The following is a 25,305-nucleotide window of genomic DNA, read 5'->3' on the forward strand; positions in this document are numbered from 1 at the left end:
GTATTATGGTTGCTCATTAAATGCTTGTCAATTTGTTTGTTGACTCTTTCCCTCAAAATGAGGTTATTTTTTTCCTTTATTTTCCCTTCTTTATTATTTTTTCCTCTCTTTCAATTTGTCTGTATCCCAGAATGTTTCTTTTTGCATTTTGTATTTTTTCCTCTCCGCTTAAACTCTCAGGTGACTAAGGGTGGCTGTGAGCCTTGCCTTGCGGGTCTAGGCTCTCTTGAGGCTAAGAGACTGCACTGTTCTAGAATATATGAAGATCCTGTAACAAATGGAGGTAGTAGTGCCCCTGAACACTCTGGGATATGTCACTGGACTTCTTATAGACATAGGGTAACCGTGACTAGAGTGAGTCCAAAGTGCAGGAAAGAAAAATCTTTAATTACTGCAGACAGAAAGGGTATTTAATTTAATAATGTTACACAGGGGCCCACAGCAGCCATATTCCTCCTCAGTTCATTTTTTCTAGGATTCTCTTTCTTTAGATGTTGTCCCCAAAGTGCCACAGCCAGAAGCCTAGGCTCACAGAATTCAGCAGTGACTGAAGGAATATACACAGACATGAACTCCCCAGGTGGAAGATAGAAGATGTCCCTCCCCCTTTACATCGTAATCCCTGGAACCTGTAAGTATTACCTTATTTGGAAAGAGAGCCTTTGAGCTGTTTTCAAGGATCTTGAGGTGAGGAGATTATCCTGGATTATCCAAGTGGGCCCCAAACGCCATCTCAAATGTCCCCATAGGAGAGAGGCAGAGGAAGACTTGATACATGCAGAGGAGAAAGAGAGGTGAAGAAGGAGCAGAGAGAGATTTAAAGTTGCTGGCTTCCAAAATTGGAACAAGGCAAGGAATGCCAGCATCCACTGAAAGTTGAAAGAGACGGAGAACAGGTTCTCCCCGAGAGCCTCTGGAGGGAGTGCGGCCTTCTCGACACCTGGATGTGGGTCCAGTGAAACTGATTTCAGACATCTGGTCTCTAGAACTGGGAGAGACTAAATTCCTGTTGTGTTAAAGCCACCAAGCTTGGGGTAACTTGTCACAGCAGCCACGGGAAAGGACTACACCACACCAGTAAGAAGCAGGCCGTTCTGGGATGACAGGTAACCGTGGGGGGGGGGGGGCATTCTGCAGAGCATGTTGGAAGAAAGAAAAGGCACTGATCAAGAGGTGTCCAGCCCAGACTCACATAGAGCAAGAACAGCATGGGACACTCAGAAGAGGCTCAGCCAAGCTAGGCAGTGCTGCTAAAAAAGGGAAATCGGGCAGTGGGGGTGGGGCGGCGCCCAGGTGACTCAGTCAGTTAAGCGTTGGACTCTTGATTTCAGCTCAGGTCATGAGCTCAGGGCCCTGAGATCAAGCCCCCTGTTAGGCTCTGTGCTGAGCTCACGCTGCTGAAGATTCTCTCCTTCCCTCTCTGCCCCCCACCCCCGCTCTTGCTCTCTCTCTCTTAAAAATAAATAAATAAAAATAAATAAGGGAAATTGAGATTGTTCCAGAACAGACACGAGCCTCTTAGGCATGCTTGGCTCACGATTTTTCCACTTTACTTACAAGGAAAATGTTGAAGTTAATATAAAAAAAAGTCATAAGCAATTATTGTTTTATGCCCAACTAATTGTTAACGAACTGTCCTTCACTCTCATTTGCTGAGGTGAGTTGAGTTACTTGGAATTAGTCCTCCTGCCGATTTTGTAATCTCCTGAGGTAAAGCCCTCCTCCCCATATTGTTATGGCTAATGCTGGTCCGGGTGGTAACCTGAGGATGGTACTGAGGTCTGTTGCTGAGGTGGTTGTGCTCTGGTTGGACAGCCCAGATGAACGGTGCCTCTTCCAGAAGGCTGGCTTCGCAAGACTCACTCCAGAGTGGGCGGGCAAGCCCGTCACTAAAGCAAGTGTGGCAGGCCGATGGTTTCCGTCAAAGCAGAACTAAGGGAAGCTCCTTTTCTGTAAAAAGGAAAACATGAAATCTGAAATGTGGGATCTCTCTGTAAGAAAGGAACCTGCCCTACTTAAGTGGGAACAGGCAGATGACTCCCTCTCCTGGCAGCAATGGGGTCACGGACAGCAGACTTGCACTCCCACTGTAGGGAGCCCCGAAAATTGGACAAAGAGTAAGGAGCAACTGCTCTGGACGTGGTGCCACAGGCAGCACAGAACTGTGATCTCTGAGAGAAAGGGAGCAAGCAAGGTGAGTCCTACAATTATTAACCCTGTTTCCTGCCTGAAGGCACTTTCTAGAACATGGTGCAGAGGTGGGAAACCCAAGAAGGTCCCTTTGTCTCACCGAGCTGAGGAGACAGAGTTCAGGCAGGTGAAGGTGGTGTGGGTACGTAAAGCAGAGTACTAGAGAGAAGGGAGGTAGAAAGAGAAGGATTCAGAAATCTTAAGGTTTCCTCTTGAAACCATGGCTGAACACTGAGCTGTACGTGTGTAGAATAAAACTCCATGGAGCCTATGCAAACAAAATTCTGAGAGAAGGAGCAGTGACCGGAAAGATATGATGAGCAATTCTCAGAGCTCACACAGGATGGGCAGATGTTCAGTTTCTCACCATTCAGAGTGGAGGACCTCTTCCAACACCCATGCATTCAGTAGAGATCCCAAGGTTCTTATGCTTTCATTTTAGGGCTACAGGGGACCAGAGTAAAGCGAGTGGTGTGTTGGAGCTGGCTCACACTAGTTTGTGAGAGCCAATCGTGCACATCTCTTCCCAACTGCACCTTCAGGGACATTGTGTGGGTGGCCAGACATCCGCCATTTTGGAATATTTACACCAAGGAAATCAGCATACGGGACAGACACTACAAATCAGGATTTTATTTTCCCCTAGAGCATTGGATGTTAAACAGTTACCAGCATACCTGTGGTATCTGAGAAAGACACTTGGTCTTTGTCCCTGGTTCCAAGCCCAGAGCTCTTAAAGCCCTTGGAATTTCCTGAATGATAAGGGCAGTAGAGTGTCTTTTGTTCTAATGAGGTGACTATTGACAGACCTCTAGATAGCTTCAGGATGAGGGCAGGTTGCCAGAAAGACCAAGCCTTGATTAGAAGTATAGGATTTTTGGTCCCACTGCTCAACCTCTGGGAAAGGGAAATGGACTGGAGATTAAGTCACCAATGAGCAATGATTTAATCAGCTATGCCTACATAGTGAAACTTCCATAAAAACCCCTTAACAATGGAGTTTGAAGAGCTTCTGGGTTGGTGAACATATCAATGTGCTGGGAGGGTGGTGTGCCTCCCTCCCCCACTGGGCCCATGTACCTTTCCCTCTACATCTCTACCATCTGGCTGTTCCTGACGTATATTTAGAATAAACCAGTAATAGTGAGTAAGGTGCTTTCCCAAGTTTTATGTCATTTTAGCAAATTATGGAACCTGAAGGGGGGGGGGTGTCTGACTTTGGAGCCAAGTTGAACAGAAAGCAGGGGATAACATCAGGACCCAATACTTGCTGCTGGCATCTGAAGCAGGGACATTCTGGTGAGACTGAGCCCTGACACCTGTGAAGTCTGACACCATTTCTAGCTAGTTAGTGACAGAATTGAATAGCACTGTGGGACATCCAGTTGATGTCAGAATTGGTTGGTGCCAGAGGAAAAGCCTCTCAATACCACTGAGTAAAACCTATGCAAAGTCTACCCTAAAAAAGCTTAAAAACAATTCTCAAAAGATTCAAGGTGGTCTGAAAATAACTGTGTCTGAACACAAAATTAAACTTGCTTAAAAAAAAAAAAAAAGAAGGCATGGGTCATCTGGCTGGCTCAGTCAGTGGAGTGTGCAACGCTTGACCTTGGGATTGTGAGTTCAAGCCCCACATTGGGTGTAGAGATTACTTTAAAGAAATCTTTAAAAAAATGTATGCTCAAGATTTAATGGAAAAAAATACGTAAGATTATCCCAAACAACAAACAAACAAATGAAGCAAGCCTTAAGAAGGTTTAATATGGGGGCACCTGACTGGCTCAGTCGGTAAAGCATGTGCCTCGATCTTGGGGTTGTGAATTTGAGTCCCACATTGGGTGTAGCAATTATTTAAAAGTAAAATCTTAAAAAAAAAAAAGTTTAATGTAAAATATGAATATAAGAAGAAAAATGAAAGATATAAAAAAATCAAATGGACTCTCGAGCTGAAAAATACATTCACTGAGTGGACTTAGAATATTAAAAACTATAGAGAAAAGATTTGTAAACTTGAAGACAGCAATAGAAACGATCTAAATTGAACCTCAGAGGGGGAAAAGCTGGGAAAAATCACAAGTAGCCACAGTGACCTGTGGAACAATTTCAAGTGGCCTAATTTATGTGTAATTGGAATCACAGGGTGGAGAAGAAAAATATTTCAAAATGCAGGAACTGAAGAATTTCCACTTTGATAAAAACTACAAACCTAATTATCTAAGGAGCTAAATGAATCCCACATAAAATACATACCACACAGAAAAACCACACAAAGGAACGTAATAATTAAATTGCTGGAAACCAGTAGTAAGGAGAAAAGTCTTAGAAGCCACCAGAAGGAAAAAAAAAAAAAAAGGCACACTATATATAGTAATGCAAAAGAAAGAATTTCTTGACTCTTAATCAGAAACAATGCAAGGCAGGAGACAATGGAATGCACTCTTTCAAGTGCTGAAATTTATTTATTTATTTTTAAATATTTATTTATTTGTTCAGAGACAGAGAGGGAGCGAGCAGGGAGTGGGGCAGAGGGAGAAACCAGCAGACTCCCCGCTGAGCCTGGAGCCCATTCCAGCGCTCGATCCATGAGATCATGACTGGAGCTGAAACCAAGAGTTGGACTTAACCAACTGAGCCACCCAGGCGAGCCTCAAAGTGCTGAAATTTTAAGAAGAGCATATCCACCTAGAATTCTATCTCTGGCAAAAATATTCTTCAAAGATGAAGGCAAAATCAAGACATCTTTAGAGAATCAGAAGCTGAGAAAAGTTGTCACCGGCAGACCTACATTAAAATAAATGCTGAAGGAAGCTCTTTAGACTGAAGAAAAATAATACCAGATGGAAAGGCAGATCCACAAAAAGGAAATAAGAAATCAAGAAATGATAAATATGTAGAGATATACATATATATGAGGTTTTCTAATTTAAAAATATGTTTAAATGTTATTTAAAGCAAAAACTTTGCTTTTTAAAGATTTTATTTATTTATTTGATAGAGAACACAAACAGAGAGAGTGGTGGGCAGAGGGAGAGGGAGAAGTAGGCTTCCCGCTGAGCAGGGAGCCCGATGCAGGGCTCGATCCCAGAACCCTGAGATCACGACCTGAGCTGAAGGCAGACGCTCAACCGACTGAGCCACCCAAGCACCCCTAAAGCAAAACCTTTTTAAAAATAGGGTATTCTGAGGTTTATAACCTAAGTAGAATAGCATAAAGGATGCACAAAGGATGGGAGGGGGAAATTGAAATATACTGTTGTTTCTTAAGTTATACCTGAGATTGTTACAATATTTGGAAGTAAATGGTGATGAATTAAAAATATTATAAACTCTAAAGGAACCCCCTAAAAGATAAGATTAAGAGGTATACAGCTAATGGATTAGTTTCCTAGGGCTACCGTAACAAACTATTACAAACTAAATGGCTTAAAACAGTCAAAATTATTCTCTCACAGCTCTAAACAATAGTAGTCTGAATTCAAGGTGTTGGCAGGGCCAAGGTGACTGAAGGCTCTAGGGGAACATCCTTTCTTGCCTCTTTCTAATTTCTGGTGGTTGCTGGCAATCCTTGGCATTCTTGGTTGGTAGACACATTGCTTCGATCCCTGCCTGCCTCATTTGGTGTTCTCCTGTGTCTGCGTGTCTCTGCTTTCTCTTATAAGGATACCAGTCATTGGATTAAGACCCATCCTCACCCAGTAAGACTTTAATTGAACTATAGCTGCAAAGACCCTATTTCCAAATAAGGTCACATTCTGATGTTCCAGTGAACATGAATTTTGGGGGACACTATTCAACCCAGTACAGCTAATAAACCCAAAGTGGAGATTAAATGGAATTAGAAAAATAGTCAATAAATTACTTGATAGTTAGAAAGTAGACAACCTCCCCAGGTGTGAAAAATAATCCAGTTAAATCTCTAGAGAGCTAAACTGGCCAACTATTCTTTTCATGTCCAGTTCAGGCATTTTGGTGAATGGAAGATATGGTTTATTTGTTTATATATTTATGCCTGTTCAGTACCCATTTCCTTCCCTTTTGTCCTCAGTGATCCATCTCTCTTTTTTTTTTTTTAAGATTTTATTTATTTATTTGACAGAGAGAGAGACAGCCAGCGAGAGAGGGAACACAAGCAGGGGGAGTGGGAGAGGAAGAAGCAGGCTCCCAGCGGAGCAAGGAGCCCGATGCGGGGCTCGATCCCAGGACCCTGGGATCACACCCTGAGTCAAAGGCGGACGCTTAATGACTGAGCCACCCAGGCGTCCCCATCAGTGACCCATCTCTTACCCCAGTGACTCATCAGAAGGTAACCCTATCTCCTGCTCAGGGTTCAGTCTTGATTGGTTTAAGCCACTCAGATTAGTCCCATGTCCACTGCCACTTACTTATTTAGGGGTGAGCATGTGGCACAATTCTGGCCAATGAAATGTTGTGGGCACTACTCAGATTTTTCTGGGAAAAGTTATTCTCATGCCTATGGAGGACATACCAGGACAGACAATCCCTTTTCTATCTGTGAATGTTGTGTTTGAGGACCATGTTTAGAACTGTTGTGGCTATCTTACTACCAGGAAGATTCTAGAGAAGAGGAGTTGGAGCTTGGTGAATCATACGTGGAACTTCCCAGCTTCCAAACACCTTATTAGGGGGCAAAGTCCCGTCCTTTTTGTTAAAGCCAAGATGAATGAGGATGTTCTGTTCCTGATGCTAACTCGCAGAATGGGCACAGGCTTAGGTGAGTAAGCCTGGAGCTTTATTAGTCACCACTGTATGAATGGGAGATGCTTCCCATTCTTGGGCTGTAATCATGTATTATCTTTTAAGGGCCAAGAGTGAATCAGCAAACTCTTACCGAAATAAAAAATAAAGTTGTCTACTTTTAACAGATACTGTCTTGAAAATCTGATATCTAATTGTGATTTTCTACATTAATTTTCTTTTTCTTGGTCACATAATTAGCCTACTTCTTCCCTCTGCTGGTGATTTTATCAACCACATATACTCATGCATAAATGTCTTATTGAAACATCATATGTATTGTGTAGATGCAAAAGTGAGATGAGGGTAAATCTGACATGATCATCTGATGTCAATAAGAAATAATCTGATATTTATATCTTCTGTCATAATTTTTTTAGTCTCGTATTTTTATTGTGAAAGTACTTTAGAAGTCAGACATAAGGGTATTCTAGAACTGGGTTCACATCTACATTTATGTTGATGATTGGATTGTCACCTAATGATCCCCTAAGTGACAGCGCTGTTGCAATGAAGTCTGATAGGTTCTAATGTCTAAACAATAATTTGGACTGTTGCCGCTACCATGTTAAATTCTTCTAATAGTTGTTTTTTTTTTAAGTAATCTCTACATACCCAATGTGGGGCTTGAACTCATGACCCCAAGATCAAGGGTCCCTTGCTCTACTGGCTGAGCCAGCCAGGCACCCCTGAATTCTAATAGTTTAAGGACAAAACTTTTCTTCTGCAATGATAATTCATGCTGCAACATCATCTAGTTTTCCCTTGGCATGAAACATTAGTCATATTTTTAAAGAAGTAAAACTCCTGAATTATAGTGTTGATACCTAAAGGGCAGTTATTTTGAGTTTAGCATGCCTGTGCCCTGGGACTCAGTTTTTGCCCCATTTTCCTCTATTTGCACTACTAGCAAGGTTTTAGTCACTGTAATTGCTTGGACTCCACACGACACAAACGCAAATGCAGACAGGTCTTGAGTATGTGGCAGTATTTGGTTATACAATGATATGATGAGCCCCAAATACACTTTTTTTTTTTACATGTCTCCTTTTTGAAAATGAAACTGAAGCTCGGATGTTAAGTAACTTTTCGAGGTCAAATAACTGCTAAGGGGCAGAACCATGATTTGAATTTAAGTATTTTGGCTCCAATTATTGTGCTTTTCCCACTATAAGAGTATTTCCCAAGTTGGTATGCATACCACTGTGTCTGATAATCTTAAGTGATAAATGGGAAGACATTCTTATTTTAACAGTTGTCTTAGTTAAATGTGTATTAGAAAATATAATTAATAATATTTCAAAATCTGATGTCTCAGGCTTTTGCATAAGACAGGGTTAAAGTAGTTAGCGCCATGAAAATCTATCTTAGAACTCATAAAACACAGGATTGATTGGGCAAGTATATGGATGTTTCCAAATTCCAGTAACCAAATCTTCTGTTATATAAAATTACTGATGTTGGAGATGACATAGATCACTTATATGGCTTCTCATATAATGAGTTCTTGTATTCTTTTCAGCAAAATACTGAAGTCTTTGTTTCATAAACTTTCAGTTATTTGCAAAATCAATAAGAAGACTTATTTCTCATGTATAATCTATTGTAGCAATAGGAAAATTTACTTACCGATGTAAACACAGGGAAGCCTTTCCCACTGGAGAATCACATGAAGATTTAACAAATCTGTTAAAAGTGTCAACCACATTATAATAAATTCTTGATTTTTTTCTCAGATAGATGGTGACCCTGAGCAACATTCATTTCGTACTGAAGTTCAGTAGCTTTCACAAGAAGAAGCCCTCTCTTGTCTATTTAAGTTGCAAGAAGAACTTCAGGACTTCCAGAAGGAACCCATCACTCTAGGGTTGTGTGCATGATTGGGACTAACTTTGCAAACTAGCTTATCTCTCATTTAGAAACTTAAATTTTGCCTCTCAAGGCAAGCCTATGAAAATAGACCATGTGCAAAACCAAGTGCATACAATTCTCATGAAATAGGGTATGGGATACGTGCCCTGACTGTCTGGTCTTAGGTTCTTTTTGTCTAAATTGCCTTGCTGTTGCTTTGATTTCTGAGCTTCGCAACAGCATTTCCTCATACGTTCTCCCTGTACATTCCCATTGTGTCCTGTGGCTTGCTATGCCCATTTATTACTTCTGATTTATTTTTTATAGATTCTTCAGGACTTTATACATAGATGATCAAATTATCTGAGAAATAAGGCAGCTTTATTTCTTCCTTTCCAATCCGTATGCCTTTTATTTCTTTTTCTTTTTTTTTTTTTTAAAGATTTTATTTATTTATTCGACCGAGACAGAGACAGCCAGCGAGAGAGGGAACACAAGCAGGGGGAGTGGGAGAGGAAGAAGCAGGCTCACAGCGGAGGAGTCTGACGTGGGGCTCGATCCCATAACGCCGGGATCACTCCCTGAGCCGAAGGCAGACGCCCAACCGCTGTGCCACCCAGGCGCCCCTATTTCTTTTTCTTGCCTTATTGCTAGGGCCTCCAGTAGGGCATTGAATAGACATGAAAGTGGACTTGTTGCCATTGTTAGGGGTGTGACATTGTGACTTATAGTAAACGTACATTTGGTCTTCATCCAGTTTCTGGTACAGAGCTCCTAAAACCCATAGAATTTTCTAAGTAATGAGAGCAATAAAGGTGTCTTTTTTTGTGAGGTGATCTTTAGACCCCACCCAAAGGTTGGGTCTGGCTGCCGGGAGGACCAACTGTGTGATTGGATGTTTGGAACTCTCAGTCCCACCTCCCTAACCATTGGGGATGAGGAAGAGCTAGAGGTTGAGTCAGTTGCCAAAGGCAAATGAGTTAATCAATCATGCCTATGTAATGAAGCCTCCATAAAAACCCACAAGGACAGGTTCAGAGAGGTTTTTGGTTGTTGAACAGATAGAGATTTGGGGGAGTGATGCACATGGAAAGGGCATGGAAGCTCTGTGTATTGTCTGATACCTTCTACCATGCATTTCTCCCATCTGGCTGTTCCGAAGTTATATCCTTTTATAATAAACTGTCTAGGTAAATAAAATGTTTCTACGAGTTCTATGAGCCATTCCAGCAAATTAATCGAACCTAAGGAGGGGGGGTCATGCGAACCTCTGATTTATAGCCATTTGTTAAGAAGGAACAGGTGACAACCTAGACTTGAAATTGGCATGTGAAGTAGAGTGGGGGATGTCTTACAGACCTGAACACTTAGCCTGCAGAATCTAATACTATTTCCAATTAGGTAATGTCGGAATTGAGTTAAATTATACGATACTAAGCTGGTGTCTGAGAATTGCTTGGTGTTTGGAGGGAGGAAGCCCTACAAATGGAAATTGGTGATCAGAACCCATTAGGGGAGAAAGAAATCAGACTTTCACCATAAGAATAATGTGAGCTGTTTTTTCATAGATTTCCTTTTTTGTATTATCTGTTTAATTCTCCCATTAGGGGGTACCTGGGTGGCTCAATCAGTTAAACAACTGCCTTCAGCTTGGGTCATGATCTCAGGGTGCTGGAATCGAGCCCCGCGTCGGGCTCTCTGCTCAGCAGGGTGGGGGGTGTGTCTGCTTCTCCCTCTCACTCTCCCTCTGTGATCTCTCTTTCTGTCTCGCAGATAAACAGATAAAATCTTAAAAAAAAACTGAATTCTCCCATTAGGCTTAGTGTTTGGGTAGAATTAGTCCCATTTATAGATGAGGATACTGAGGCTCAAAGAAGTTATGTAAATTTCTACAATCACGCAGCTAGCAAGAGGCAGTCACGACTCCAATGCCAGGGCTGTTTCAACCATACTAGCGATCCAATTTGTTGAGTGCCTGGTGCTTTATCCAATTTAAATCATTCAATGAGTTCATACAGTGTGCTTTGAAAGCACAGAGCACAGAACGAAAGTTATTTATTTGTATCAATAGTTTTAAAATTAAGGTGATTACCTTTGTTATCTTTTAAGGCAGGTTTGCAAGATGTTCTTACATAGACTACTTAGAAAGATAAAAGAAAGTCACTTTCCAGATGGAAATTCATGTTCAAGCAGGATGGTGCATCCCATTAGGCATCAAAGAGACGCTGAGTTTTAGTTCTTACAGCGTGAGTTTGTGTCTCCAGAGACCATTTGCGATAACAATATGTATTTGATGGCTCCATTTATCTGTAGTGAGGACCACAGCAATTCCACTTCGAATACAGGTTGTACTTCTGGAAAAACATCATTGGTTGGATGGTTGCCATTGTCTTCTTGAAGCATTACATCAAGCATGCTCTTCCATTCTGATTTTATCGAGAGTTAATTAACTTCTTCACATTTCCGGCATTTTAGATGAGGAAATTTTCATTTTAGGTACAGGTTTTTAAAAAATCGTTGTACATAATGTATGTTGAAATCCGTTCATTCTAAATGGAGGGATAATTTGCAAAGTAAAAATCAGTTCATCTTTCCTCTTCAGGTTATGAATAAATATGAAGAAGAAGGTGAAGATTGGCACAAGAAAAGAATCATAGAATGTCAGGGTGGAACGAGACCGTGGTGGTCACCCTGTCATTGTACAGATGTGGAAATCGAAGACCAGAACACGGAAGCCACATGTCTAAGGTTATACAGCTCCTGTCCAAATGGCAAAGCAGGGGGTTAAATGCAGGCCTTAGTCTCCAAGGCCGGCTTTGTTCCCACAGGCCGCTGAATATCAGATGAGCGGCTGGAATAGTTTACTTTTAAGGACCCTTTCCGCTCAGAGTCCTTTATTATTTTTTCCATTATATGTTGAATTTTATTATTTCTACAAAAACTAACATTTGAAGTATTTCATGCTATTCTCTCTGAAAAAAGAAACATTTCAAATAAAAATAACAATAGTTTTGGGGCACCTGGCTGCCTCAGTCAGTGGAGCATGTGACTCTTGATCTTGGGGTCTTGAGTTTGAGCCCCACGCTGAGCAAAGAGATTACTTAAAATAAAAAGAAAATAATAAGATAAAATAACAAAATAGTCTTTAAAAAAATCCATTATAGGCCAGTTTAATTAGAATCACCACCACCTTTGAAGAAAAACGCTCAGAATTCATGTGCTTGTTTTAGCTAAACAGAGAATGCTTTTGTGTAACTGTGTTTTGTAAGATCCGTGTTGTCCACCTACTGCCTGTTTCATAAAGGACCTATGATTCCCCTGCCACGCTGGGGTATTTACCTACGGGGACTCCACACATCTGTGCCTAAATGAGCAGCTAACATTTCGCTTTCTTGAGACACAAAATCCGTCTCAAAAATTTAAAAATTGGATCTCTGTTTTAAAATGTAAGATGTGCACTGCCAAAAAATGAAATTACATATGCAACTTCTGAAAGCTCTATGATAAGATTATATCAAGCAACACGAATATTTTCCTAAAAAAAAAAAGATTTTAATTTTTCCTGGATGGTGATAGAAATCATTTTTATTTCTGTCGAATCCACCCAACTGTAGCCTCCTAGGCCACAGCTGTTTTCAGCTATGTCCCCAGCACCTTCTGGAGAATTATGTGGTCATGCTGATGGAAAATGCAGATTTCTGGTCCTATCCCAAAGCACTTTTCTAGTTTGGGCCCTGGGACTTTGCAATTTGCTACACTTTCCTCCTCACTCCCAGGATGATACTTATGCGTACTAAGTTTTGATCATCAGCCTGGAGAACAGTTTTTTGTTTTGTTTTGTTTTTTAAAGTAATCTCGACACCCAATGTGGGGCTCAAAACGCATGATCCGAGATCAAGAGTGGCATGCTGTACCCCCTGAGCCAGCAGGCGCCCCTTCATCAGCCTGGAGGACAATTTAATCTTAGTTTCATCACCACTAACCACGCAGGGGGCTTCGTACTTCATTCTCTGATGATGATCATACGATGTCTACCGAGCGCCTGCTTCTAGACCCCTTATAGTTAGAGCTAGCCCAGCCCCTGCTTACAGACCGGTCTCCACCTAGGGTCTTGGGAAAGTCTTGTACACGTCCATGGCCAGGGATTGGCATTGAGAATGACGATTCTGTAACTTCAGTATTCGTTCTGGTCCCTCTCTTGTTCTCTGTGTTTGGTACAAAGCTCCAGGGAAGGGAGAGGGTGCATACTGTGGGACCCCCCCCCCCTTACTTCTAGGGGGCCCACTTCTCACTAGTTAGTTGGTTCATTCCTCAAAGTTTATCATACAGTCCTTGCCCTGACTCTCCCCTCCTCTCCCCCAGATCTATGCTGGGGGACTGGTCAGGCAGGATTTTAGGCTTGGGTAATATTTATATCTATTTTTAAAAAGATTTTATCTCTATCTCTCTCTCTCTCTCTCTATCTATCTATCTATCTATCTATCATAAACCAGGGGAGGGGAAGAGAGAGGGAGAGAGAGTCTGAAGCAGACTCCCTGCTGAGCATGGAGCCCGACACAGGGCTCAATCTCATGACCCTGAGATCATGACCTGAGCGGAAATCAAAAGTCAGATGCTTAACTCACTGAGCCACCCAGGCGCCCCAATATCTATTTTTTGATTGAAGAGTGAAGTATAATTGTTATATCCAAAACAGACTGTTTCAGGTCTTCAAATAGCTCTTAGAACTCTCTCTACACTTTACACTATTTCCTGTAGCTAAATTGCCATTCAATTTAAAATATATCATCAAGTCATCACCTGTAGGTATGGCAAACCCACACCTCGGACCAGAAACCCATCAAGTTTTGGGTCTCATATTCCAAAGGAACAGGTACAGACACCAGGGACCTCCAATCCAGTTCTCTCTGAGCTGGTGAAGGCCCCTGCGTGAGGCCAGGGCTTCCGTCCACCTGCCGCTGATTCCTCAAACCGCACCTTCCTTCAGTGCCAAATACAGAGTCTCATGCCGTCCTCCGCCTTTCTCAGCTCAGAATTTCTGGAGCAGGGAGCACACTTTTATCTGTGACCTCGCTTTATGCAGAATAAACTATAAGTCAAACAATCCTTTTTATTTCTCTTCTCTCATAGCAGAACTTTAACGCCTGAATTATCCACAGTGCTATTTGGGCAGGCATGACTAGCCTAAAGCATCACGTTCCCTTCCGAGATGCAAGTCACTGCCGGCAAGCAGCTGTCCAGCCAGGGACCCCAGGTCTCAGCTTCCGGCGCGTGTGCGAGGGACCCCGTGGCAAGTTCTCACTGCAAGATCTGGGGCAGAAGTGATGTGTGAACCCGCTGGCTAAGCTGGGTAAGTTCCTGAAACACAGCCTTTCATCTCTCTAACTGACTGTCATCTGGCTGCAGCCAGAGGATCCCATGGAGCTGACAAGGGGGAGTCACAGGCAGAAGGAGCCTGGAGCCTGAGGTGAAATCGAGGTAACCATTGTAGAAAACAGCTGGGCAGGAGAGCTGCGTGGCCAGAAACATCCACTTCAAATTGTCGTGAGTGAGAAATACCTTTAGTGTGCTAAGTGACTGAGACTTGGGATTGTTCGTTACAGCAGCTAGAGCCAATGACTGACTCATACAAGCATCTTCCTTAGAGGGAGGTGTGAGGACGAGAAAGACAGGGCGCCCGGGTGGCTCAGTTGGTTAAGTGTCTACCTTCAGCTCAGGTCATGATCCCTGGGTTCTGGGATGGAGCCCAGTGTTGGGCTCCCTGCTCAGCAGGGAGCCTGCTTCTCCCTCTACTCCTCCTCCCTGCTCATGATCTCCTTCTCTCTCATGCTCTAATAAATAAATTAAAAAAAAAAAAAGACAAAGCAGGGGTAAAAGAAGGGACAACACTGTGGGTCACATACGTAAGAATAACATGCCTAATCAGAAACCCCAGGGCCTAGAATTCCACACTTTGCGTGCAGAATCAGCTTCTCTCATTGTCCTGTCTAAACTCACACTGCTCAACTCTAATATTTACCAAGTTGCACTGCGCCGGCCAAGCAGGATGCTTAGAGACAAATGAGTTTGAGTCCCTTGAATCTCTTGTGCCAGCACGGTGCCCGCCACATAGAAGCACTGGATACATGTGGAGTTGGATAGCTTGAGGGTCAGGCATGAAATGAGATACGGCATAAGTTAAGTGTCCAGACAGGGCAATGGAAAGAGATAATAAACCAGCTAATTTTGCTTACATATAGTCTATGTCAGTCGTTAGTAAAGAAAGGCCACTGTTTCTGGATGGTTCTCACAGAACAAAGACCTGGGAACTCCCAGGTTTCCCCAAATCCTGACTCTTAGTCTCATGGTCTTTTCCATCCAAGTCACCCTGTGCGGGTCCCCCTCACTCCTCCCCACCCCCCACATCCCTGCAGCATAGTCACATCCTCCCTCCCCCACAGCATGTGGGCTTCTAACTCCATGAGGATGTTCCGGATCTCCCTGATTGATTGCCAGTCCCCACTCCTCACCCAGTGCCCTTGGCCCTGAGCACTCTGCTCCGTGGCTCCTGGGACCCAGAGGGAGGAAACCAGCGCCCCTTTCTCCAGCGGAGGCACCTGACACTTTTCCCTGCTGCGTGCGCATTTCAAGCTCAGGCTCTGGGGAGGCTCTTCTGGGAGCAGGCTTTGGGGGAGGCCCCGTGAGTCAGTGGTCCTCTCAGGGGTCAGGCCTGGGTCTGGCCTATGCTTTGGAAAGTGTTAGGGACAGTTTATATTTCAAACATATTTCGATACACTTCAACATGCTTCACGATCTTCAACATGAAAAGGTGATTCCAGAGTATTCTGTAAAATTGGGGTGGAGGTGGATCAGCGGGTTTATTTCTCAGGCTGCTTCCGGATTCTGTCTCTTGAGCAATTCTCCACTACTCGGTTCTGCCCCTTGAGGGCACCAGAGACTGCTTTACTGTACAGAGACCAGCCCCTAGAAGGAAAGCAGACCAGTTCTGGGGAACCAGGCAGCAATCTGCTGTGAAGGGTGTTTGGCCTGCCAGGGAAGTCCTACAGAGTTCTGCACGGCAGGTAGATAATAGCCAGGTTACTGGGATCATGAAAGGACCCAGAAGCCCAAGTTTCAGCTCCAGCTATTCTATCAGCTAGCTGTGTGGCCTTTCAAAAGTCACTTAACTTCTCTGGGCTTTGGTTTCCTCCTGTGCAAAAGGATGGGGTGGAAGGAGCTAACCCAAAAGGTATCTTCTTTCAGTGTTTTAAATTGCTCTAAATAGTAAGGGAAGGGGCCCCTGGGTGGCTCAGTCGGTTAAGCACCCGACTCTTGATTTCAGTTCAAGTCATGATCTCAGTGTTGTAAGATCCAGCCCTGTATCGTTGGGCTCCTTACTCAGCAAGAGTCTGCTTCTCTCTCTCTCTCTCTCTCTCTCTCACTCTCTCTCTCCCTCTCTCAAATAAATAAATCAACCTGTGATAGTAAGGGGAAATGGGGATAGCACAGATTCGTATTTCCTTGAACCTTTGACTGTGTCCCCGTCCTGGGCTTGGACCCCCATGGTGACCAGCAGCAAGCATGGCAAGATGGCTGTGACAGAGGTGACGTCAGAGCTGTGAATGACAACACAGGAAAATGGGGAGACAAACTGGAGGTGGAAATCTCACAAGGTCTCCCTAATCCAGGATCTCAGCCAATGGTGGGAGCAGGATCTGGAGAAAGATTAAATAACCTTTGTATAACCATCCCAAGCTGCCTAGCAGTGTATGGAATAACAGCTATGAAGCTCAGTATAACCCAGACCTGCTCAGGGGCATGCCTGTCACTCATCTGCCCCGTTGCAATGTGGGCAGTTGTCTCAATAGTATTCGGAGGCCCACATGAGCTTTCCTTGATGATTCATTTTCACTCCTGAGTTACGCATGATAGTTCGAATCATACCAACTCATTGGGGCAGGGAGACGAAATGCATGCATGTAGCATTGTGCCTGAATAAATGAATGAGTGAATCAATGAATGGGAGGGAGAGTGAATGCTGAGTGGGAGTCTTGGCTGTGAGGCGAGTAGGGGCAATTCTGATTGAGGCATAGCCCTCTGGGGTGTTAGTGTCCAGCACCTGAGCAGAAAAAACATGGTGGCCTGTCAATGGGGTGTGGTTCACTGCCCCCAGGGGTGCTTGTATGTAGGTTAGACTCAGAGTCCGGGGAGTGGCAGAGGACTCAAAAAAGACTCTCTCTGTGGGAAGACCACATTACCACTCTGCTGGGGCAACAGCAGACATTTCATTCCTTGTTTTGTAGGGATGTCATGTGGGACATGGGTCAGTCAAGCAAGACAGAAGTCTGGGGATGAAGATCGCATACAGAGAGACATCAAGGCCGTGGGATCCCTGGAAGCGTTTCTGAGAGGCCGTTGTTGTCTCAATGTTCAGAGTTCGCCACACTTCCTGCGGAGCCATGAGGAAGGCAAGGACCCTGTCTTTGGTCTTGACTTTGCAAATATGCCCCTTTCTGGAAAGTCCCTCTCATCAAGGGAGCCATAGACAGATTTACAGTGGAGTGGGATGTGGGAGTCAAGGACTAAATAGAAGGAATGAGGGGCTCAGTCTGTTGAGCGTCCAACTCTTGGTTTCAGCAATCTCTATTCTACGTTGTCTCTCTAAATTTGCCTACTCTACGTATTGTTTATAAGTAGAATCACATAATATTTGTCCTTTTGTGACCAACTTATTTCACTTAGTGTAATTCCTCAAGGTTCATCCATGTGGTAGCACGTGTAAAAATTTCCTTCCTTTTTTGGACGCCTGGGTGGCTCAGTTGGGGCCATGATCCCGGCGTCCTGGGATTGAGCCCCACATCAGGCTTTCTGATCAGGAGGAGCCTGCTTCTCCCTCTCCGTCTGTCTACTGCTCTGCCTACTTGTGCTTCTCTCTGTCAAAGGAATAAATACAATCTTTTAAAAAAATTTTCCTTTCGGGGAGCCTGGGTGGCGCAGTCGTTAAGCGTCTGCCTTCGGCTCAGGGCGTGATCCCAGCGTTCTGGGATCGAGTCCCACATCGGGCTCCTCCGCTGGGAGCCTACTTCTTCCTCTCCTACTCCCCCTGCTTGTGTTCCCTCTCTCGCTGGCTGTCTCTCTCTGTCAAATTAATAAAATCTTAAAAAAAATTTTTTCCTTTCTTTTTAAGGCTGAATAATATTTCACATGTGTGTACACCACATTTTATTTTGTTTTTATTATTATTTTTTAGATAGAGAGTGTGTGGGGGAGGGATGAAGAGAGAGGGAGAATCTGAAGCAGACTCCTGGCTGAGCAAGGAGTCCGAGGAAGGGCTTGATTTCACAACCCTGAGATCATGACCTGAGCTGAAATCAAGAGTCAGACACTTACCCACCAGAGCCACCCAGGCACCCCTATTAACCCATTCATCTACTAATGCATGGGTTGTTTCTGCCTTTTGGCTTTTGTGAATAATACTGCTTAAAACTTTTTTTTAATGGAAAATTCCAAGCATATACAAAAGTAGACAAAAAATATATATAACGAACCCCCATGTATGATTATCAACTCATCAACAATTATCAACACACGGCCAATCCTGTTTCATCTCTACCCCACCTGATCCTCTCATCCCGTGTTATATTGAGGCATGTCTCAAATCATACATGCCATTTCCCATTTCAAAGATGGGAAAACTAAGGCACAGAGAGGTTAATTATCTTATCAAGGTTACAGAGCTCAAGAGGGATGGGCCAAGATTTAAACTCGGGCAGTGGGGGGGGGGGGCGGTGGTGCCTGGCTGTCTCAGTTGGTAGAGCATGCGACTCTTGATCTCGGTAGTGTTGAGTTCAAGCCCCACACTGGGTATTGAGCTTACTTAAAAAAAAAGAGAGAGAGAGAGAGACATATATAAAAAAGAAATAAACTCAGGCAGTGTGACAGCTGGGCCTGTCCTCATAAATCTTCGCCACAACTCTGTGCTTGTGTGTGTTCACATATATACATACAAGCATCAGGTCAACTTTGGGCAAAATAGTACATTTGGAAAAGTTTGCCTCTGATGCCTCTTCCTACATCTTTCCCCACACTTGGATGCTGTGTGGAATTTGGAACAGACAGGCGTTGACTTTGAAGTCTTAGTTCTTAGTTCCAAGAAGAGTCCGTGGTCTCCAGCCTCCAGAGTTGTGAGAATTTAATGAGATGAGGTCAGTGTCAGTGCTGGGCACCTTCCAGCATGTGACGGGAGATCATTCTGTGTACTTTTGCCCTTTCCTTCCGGGTGGCCGCCTTCCCTCCACAGAAGCAGACTTCAAGAAAACACACACTGTCAGATCGTGACTCTCAGAGCTCAATGTGTCATCCATCGCTGCTGGGAGATTCGCATTCTGAAATAAAGGATTCTATCCTTTTGCCTTGCAGTGTGGGGTGTGGGTGAGTATAGAACAGAGGTGGTTCGATTCCTTCTTGCCCCTGAATCATGGACGTGTGTGTTATGTGTGTGTACAAATGTGTAAGACAGGCCTATGGACAAGCTCAGGCTTCATTATCTACTCCAGAGCATTACATGGTCTTTCTTTTCTGTAATTGTGACCTTTTCTTCTTCTTCTTTTTTTTTTTTTTAGATTTATTAATTTATTTGAGAGAGAGAGAGAGAGTAAGCGTGCACGGCGGTGAGGGTAGAAAGAAAGGGAGAGGGAGAGAGTCTCAAGCAGACTCTGCACTGAGCATGGAGCCGGATGCAGGGCTCGAACCCACAACCCTGAAGATCACGACCTGAGCTGAAACCAAGAGTCAGATGCTCAACTGACTGCGCCACCCAGGAGCCCCTGTAATTTTGACCTTTAAACAAGCAACCACTTTTTCTATCTCTTTTTCCTCTTATGGGCTGCAACAGGAGGAAAAGCTCTGTGTTGGGATCCTATCGTTTTCTGGCCGAATAATGCAAAAGCACAGGATGGAGGTCTGCGCTCAGACAGGTCTCAGCAAGTCCTGTTCATCCCCTTCTGCCCCTCCGTGGCCACGCCCCTTGGCTTAATTTGGGATGGGCCTGCAGAGCTCAGTGGAGAATTGAGCAGGGCTCACTGGCTGACCGCAGAGAAGTCGCAGTTAACCTCAAAACGCATCTGTGGAGGATGGTGGGGGGCTCTACTGCCTCAAGTATATTGAGTGACAGCGAGAGTCTCTCTGGCTGTTTCCTCTGCCTGGAATGCCCTTTTCTGATCTCGCCCATGGAAGTACTATGGTCCTTTAATGCCAAGCTGAAATAGTGCCTCCCCCACAAAGCTTTCCCCATGTCCCCTCCCCCTCTGACCACCACGTACCCCTGGCTGCCATACAAAGTGACTTCTCTTACTCTGAACCCTTCAAGGCACTTTTACAGCAATATTTTTGCACTAACTGTATACCAGTCTTAACTCCTGGATGGGTCAAAGTGAGTTCCTTGAGAATAGGAATCTTTATTTATTTTTTTAAGTAGGCTCCACATCCAAAGTGGGGCTTGAGCTCATGACCCTGAGACCGAGAGTCACCCGCTCTACTGAGCCGGCCAGGTGCTCTTAGAATGGGAATTGTTCGATCTATTCTTTCTACTGTTCAGAGTTGTTCATGGGGCACACAGTCAGCGACCAATAATGTCTGTTGAATGAGTGATGTATGTCACAGCAACAGCACATAGTAGGCACTCAATAAATGCATACAGAATGAACTAACATCCATCTCCAACAGCTGGGAAATGTAAGACTTTTCACCTTACCCTTGAGGTTCAGATGGAAATCCGTCTCCTCTAATCATTCAAGCCCCTCTAACCCTACTTCCCATGGAAATAACTATAAGAACTGCCTTGAGGTAACCCCCGAGAGGCTGTGAAATGGGGTTTCCAGTATTCTTAGATCCCCAAGTGTCTTCTGGTTTAATAGCTTTCTCGTTCAACATCCCGACTCGTCTCCAGAGGAACTTGAAATCTCACAGAGTTCGTGTCCCGTGAGGACATCTGATTAACCAGAGCTTTTCTGCTCATCAGCAGAGAGATGATTGATCTTCGTAGTGGTGACCCTGCAGTTCCACAAGACACCCACATACCTTAAGGAAGTGTTACAATATCTCCAGAAACATACTTTTTATTTTTTATATATTTTTTAAAGATTTTATTTGTTTATATGACAGAGAGAGAGAGAGAGCACGAGCGGGGGGTGGCAGGCAGAGGGAGAAGCAGGCTTCCCAATGAGCAGGGAGCCAGATGCGGGACTCGATCCCAGAACCCTGGGATCATGACCTAAGCCAAAGGCAGACACTTCACCTACTGAGCTACCCAGGTGCCCCCAGAAACAAGCTTTCTAAAACCATTTAAAAATGTACAATTTAGGGGCACCTGGGTGGCTCAGTCGGTGAAGCGTCTGACTTCAGTTCAGGTCATGATCTTGGGGTCCTGGGATCAAGCCCTGCGTGGGGCTCCCTGCTCAGCAGGGAGTCTGTTTCTCCCTCTCCTTCTGCCCCTCCCCCTGCTTGTGCTCTCTCTCTCTCTCTCTCCCTCTAATAAATAAAATCTTAAAAAAATAAAAAATACACAATTCAGTGGCATTAAGCACATTCGCTATTGTACAACCACCAGCACTAGCCATCTCTAGAACTTTTTCATCATTCCAAACAGAAATTCCACCTACGCTGCTACACCTCCCCCTTCGCTCCTCCCCTCAGCCCCGGATAACCTCTATTCTACTTCCTGTCTCTCCGACTATGCCTCTTCTAGGTACCCCCATGTAAATGGAATCGTACGTATTTGTCCTTCTGTGACTGGCTTATTTCACTTAGCATATTCCTCGTCCACATCCACGTTGTAGCAGGTATCCACATTTCATTCCTCTTTTTTAAAAGAGTTTGTTTATTTATTTGACAGAGAGAGAGCACAAGTAGGCAGAGTGGCAGGCAGAGGGAGAGGGAGAAGCAGGCTCCCCGCTGAGCAGGGAGCCCGACTTGGGGCTCCATCCCAGGACCCTGAGATCATGACCTGAGCCAGAGGCAGACACTTAACCCACTGAGCCACCCAGGTGTCCCCGAATTTCATTCCTCTTAAGGCCGAATAATATCCAATGTGTATATATATATATATATATATATATATGCCACATTTTGTTTTTCCATTCATCTGTTGATGAACATTGGGGTTGCTTCTGCCTTTTGGCGATTATGACTAATGCTGCTATGAACACAGGTGTACAAATATCTGTTCAGAAATGTGCTTTGTATCCTAGCTTTATTCTCCTTGGTAAATCCTATATCCATGGTAACTTCCCACTAACCAGAAAATTTGACTAATTAGAATAGTCCATTCCCTCATTAGGCTGGGTGAGGACTTTTCTAGGAACATGTGTTCGAAGCACAGTAGGCAGCGATGGGGAAGGACGCCCGTCTCACAAATGGACACGGGCCACAGCAGGCAGACCCCGGCTGGACTGGACCCCAAGAGCACATCCGTAGTGTGCCCAGCACCTAGTATGGACAACCAGACCCGTATCCAGAAATCCCATCCCAATCCTACCTTCTCCGCAACCCTGTCAGGGTTCTAGCTGTTAGACTGGCAGCTTTTCCAAAAGGTAAGAACTTGAGGAACATTTGTTCTGAATTAAGCTTGGCTGCAGTTAGTGTTATCGTGTACCTAAAAGCTCAAATTACGGAGGCCGCCTCCAGCCAGTGAATGGCACAGCGAGGCTGCTCAGAGAGGTGGAAAATTCTGAGGCCCCTCCAGCACTGTTTCAGGAAAAACGCTCTGAGTGGTGTGGAGAGGGGCCAGCTGGTGATGTCAAGGGATTTGTAAAGGAGATTTCAAGACCTTTTAAGGGAGTGAGGCAGTTGCTGATGACGGAAAACTGCCTAAGCTGGGTCTGGGTAAGGCCTTGACACTTCATTTGCTAGTTATCCTGAAATGCCTGTAATTTTCAAAAAACATATTGTACCACTCCCTTTGCGTGTAGTTCAAAAGACATTAGGTTGTGGTGAGGGGAACCTCTTAAGGTGATCAGAGTCTGGGGTCATGAAAACTGAGCTCTCAGAGCGCTCGAAGCCCAAAATGGGCAATCGGGGACCTGGGAGGAAAAACTGAATGCCCGAACACACCTGGGCGCACTGCACATCTGTATTTTTCTTTCTTTCTTGTTTTTTTTTTTTTTTTTTTAGCACACAGGTGGGGGTTCTGGAGGAACCTTTTACTTTCTAAGCAGCTACAAAGCTGCTTAGCAGCTTTGCACCTCCAAAGAGAGATCTGAAAATAAAATATTTACTTACGTTGCATTTCCAAGTGTTTTCATAGTCTTGTCAAAACGGTCAGGTCTTTCCCCCCCCCCTCCTGGCTTCTTATCTTAAAGAATGTGGGTTTTATAAAGAGGAACCAAGATCAATTACAAGCACAGAGTAGATGGAGTGGAGCAGATAAGCTCCAACTCTAACAGCTGGTGTACTTTGTGTTTTAAATAGATAACTAAGGAAAACAGTCCCAGATTTAGGAACAGAGATCTAAGTTTGGAGGAATAAAAGTGAAGGTCCTAAAACCACTCTGCGGCCAGCCTCACCTCCTAGGGCGCTCGATTGCAGGCCTCTCCCTCCGGGGAGCTGTCCCCCTCCCTGTCTCCTGAAGACACTTACAGATTAATGTCTCTACAGACCTGTCTTCTGTGCTCCCCTCTTGCTGTGTTATTAAATGCTTTCCCTGTTTCAGACCCGACTCAAGCCTCACCTCCTTCTTGAAGCCTTCCCTTCCCTTCCAGGATCCTTTTCGTGCTCAGATCACCCATTACCTTCCACCCTTCAAAAGTGTCTCCTTGCGGTATATACCTCTCTGACACCCCCTGCTACCCCCCAATGAAGAAACTACTGTTAGTTTTTCTCAAATATGATTGTATTGCCTTTGATCGAAAGGCTCTTTGGCGGAAAGCTGTTGAATTAATAAAAATTTCTCACCTGAAATATTAAACAGGGCCAAGAAACACAGCTGTTAACTTGAAAAGGAAATCTGAATTCAAAAAGCAAGGAATGGTCACACCATCCGGGAGAGATTAGAAGAATCTCCATGAGAAAGGGAGCACAGACCCTGCCAGGCACCCAACCTTCTGCCTTCAATTCAAAATTCTGCAGACCTTCTTGGCCTTTCAGCTAAGATCAAGTGCAAAATTCTGCAGCCGGTGCTCCTTTCTCAAGATCTCTTTCCACACGTGTTCCAAGAGAAAGACGGCTGTGAGGCAGCATGCAGAGCCTCTCAGAATGTCCAAGACCTTCAATACTATTTGTTTCTTGACTTTTGGGTCCAGGGATGGGTGGGAAAGCACTCCAGAAGGCCAGAAGGCGGGAGCTACAGCCTGGCTCCCCACGGTTCCTGTCTTCCCGCCTCGTTCCTCTGCACTGGCCAGCTGTGCAGGCAAGCCTGGAGCACAAACGAAGTTGATTTGAAAGAGTACTTAATTCATAAAAACGTAACATGCATCATTTTGTCGACAGGCTCACCTGCCCTTGGCATAGAGGCGTAGGTCACCGGAGTCAGTTTCGATCAAGGGGGAAAAAATACTGTAGGCCAGCATCAGAGAGTGTGATATCTTGTAGGATCATCTTTCATACGGGCAAACATCCCAAATTACTGCTTATGTAATGAAACATCATAATAAACCATTGTATTAAACACCATTAATGATAGAAGGATTTTTTTTTCTCAGAAATAATATCTTTATTGCCACCTTTTAAAATGGGCTAATGAGCAGGTCACAGCACAGTATGATGGAGAGAACACTGGACCAGGTTTTTTTTTTTTTTTTTTTTTTTTTTTTTATAGCCAGGATTCTAGTCCTGCCTTTGCCATTCATGAACTGAGATCTTAGGCAATCTGGGCTTTGGTTTCTCTGCTGTCAAGGGAGAGACTTCAGGGATCTGTAATGGCTTTTCCAATTCTCAAATCTTATGCCAATATTATTTTATCATGTATTTGTAGGCCCACCCTAGATATCTTTGCAAGTTTTTTATGTGAAACTTTCATTTGTTATTTATCATGAATAAATTCACTATTCTATAAAGCTAAAAAGAAACCAACAAACCAACCCAAACCAGAAAAACCCAAACCCAAAACAAAAAAAAACCAACTCTTCGGTCCTTTGTTTCAGCAGATTCGAGCTCAGATTCAGTTCTGAACCCTGAATTCTGAGTTCTCTCCCCTACTGCAAGAGCCTTGAACAAAGTCTTCCCTGTCTACTGAGAAAAAAAAAAGGGGGGGGGGGCTAATGATTTCTAGCTCTCTATGCCCCAGGAGACATCATCAAGTTAAAAACAATGCCATGAAGGGGCACCTGGGTGGCTCAGTCATTAAGCGTCTTGTCTTCGGCTTAGGGCCTGATCCCAGGGTCCCGGGATTGAGCCCCGCATCGGGCTCCTCCACTGGGAGCCTGCTTCTTCCTCTCCCACTCCCCCTGCTTGTGTTCCTTCTCTTGCTGGCTGTCTTTCTCTCTGTCAAATAAATAAATAGAATCTTAAAAAAAAAAAACAATGCCACGAAGAAAG

At 44.1% G+C, this 25,305-nt stretch overlaps 2 long non-coding RNA genes across 17 annotated transcripts in view; both read left to right on the plus strand.

Moving 5' to 3' along the window:
- LOC103658245 overlaps positions 1-17,551 on the plus strand; it is a 28,813-nt gene extending 11,262 nt beyond the window's left edge. For 9 of the 16 annotated variants that reach the window (XR_005836275.1, XR_005836282.1, XR_567102.2 and 6 more), the window contains 6 exons: positions 492-631; positions 750-1,106; positions 11,110-11,292; positions 11,399-11,544; positions 13,927-14,146; positions 17,079-17,551. This is a non-coding gene — a long non-coding RNA (uncharacterized LOC103658245). The remainder of the gene's footprint in view (positions 1-491; positions 632-749; positions 1,107-11,109; positions 11,293-11,398; positions 11,545-13,926; positions 14,147-17,078) is intronic. The other 7 variants (XR_005836283.1, XR_567101.2, XR_005836284.1 and 4 more) reach the window with 4 other exon arrangements.
- Positions 17,552-21,940: 4,389 nt separating this feature from the next.
- Positions 21,941-24,441, plus strand: LOC121103972. The gene is made up of 2 exons (XR_005836287.1): positions 21,941-22,364; positions 23,741-24,441. It is a non-coding gene; the product is annotated as an uncharacterized LOC121103972 (long non-coding RNA).
- Positions 24,442-25,305: the final 864 nt, after the last annotated feature.

This window comes from Ursus maritimus, unplaced genomic scaffold, assembly GCF_017311325.1.
Source record: "Ursus maritimus isolate PB19 unplaced genomic scaffold, ASM1731132v1 scaffold_2, whole genome shotgun sequence".
NCBI lineage: Eukaryota > Metazoa > Chordata > Mammalia > Carnivora > Ursidae > Ursus > Ursus maritimus.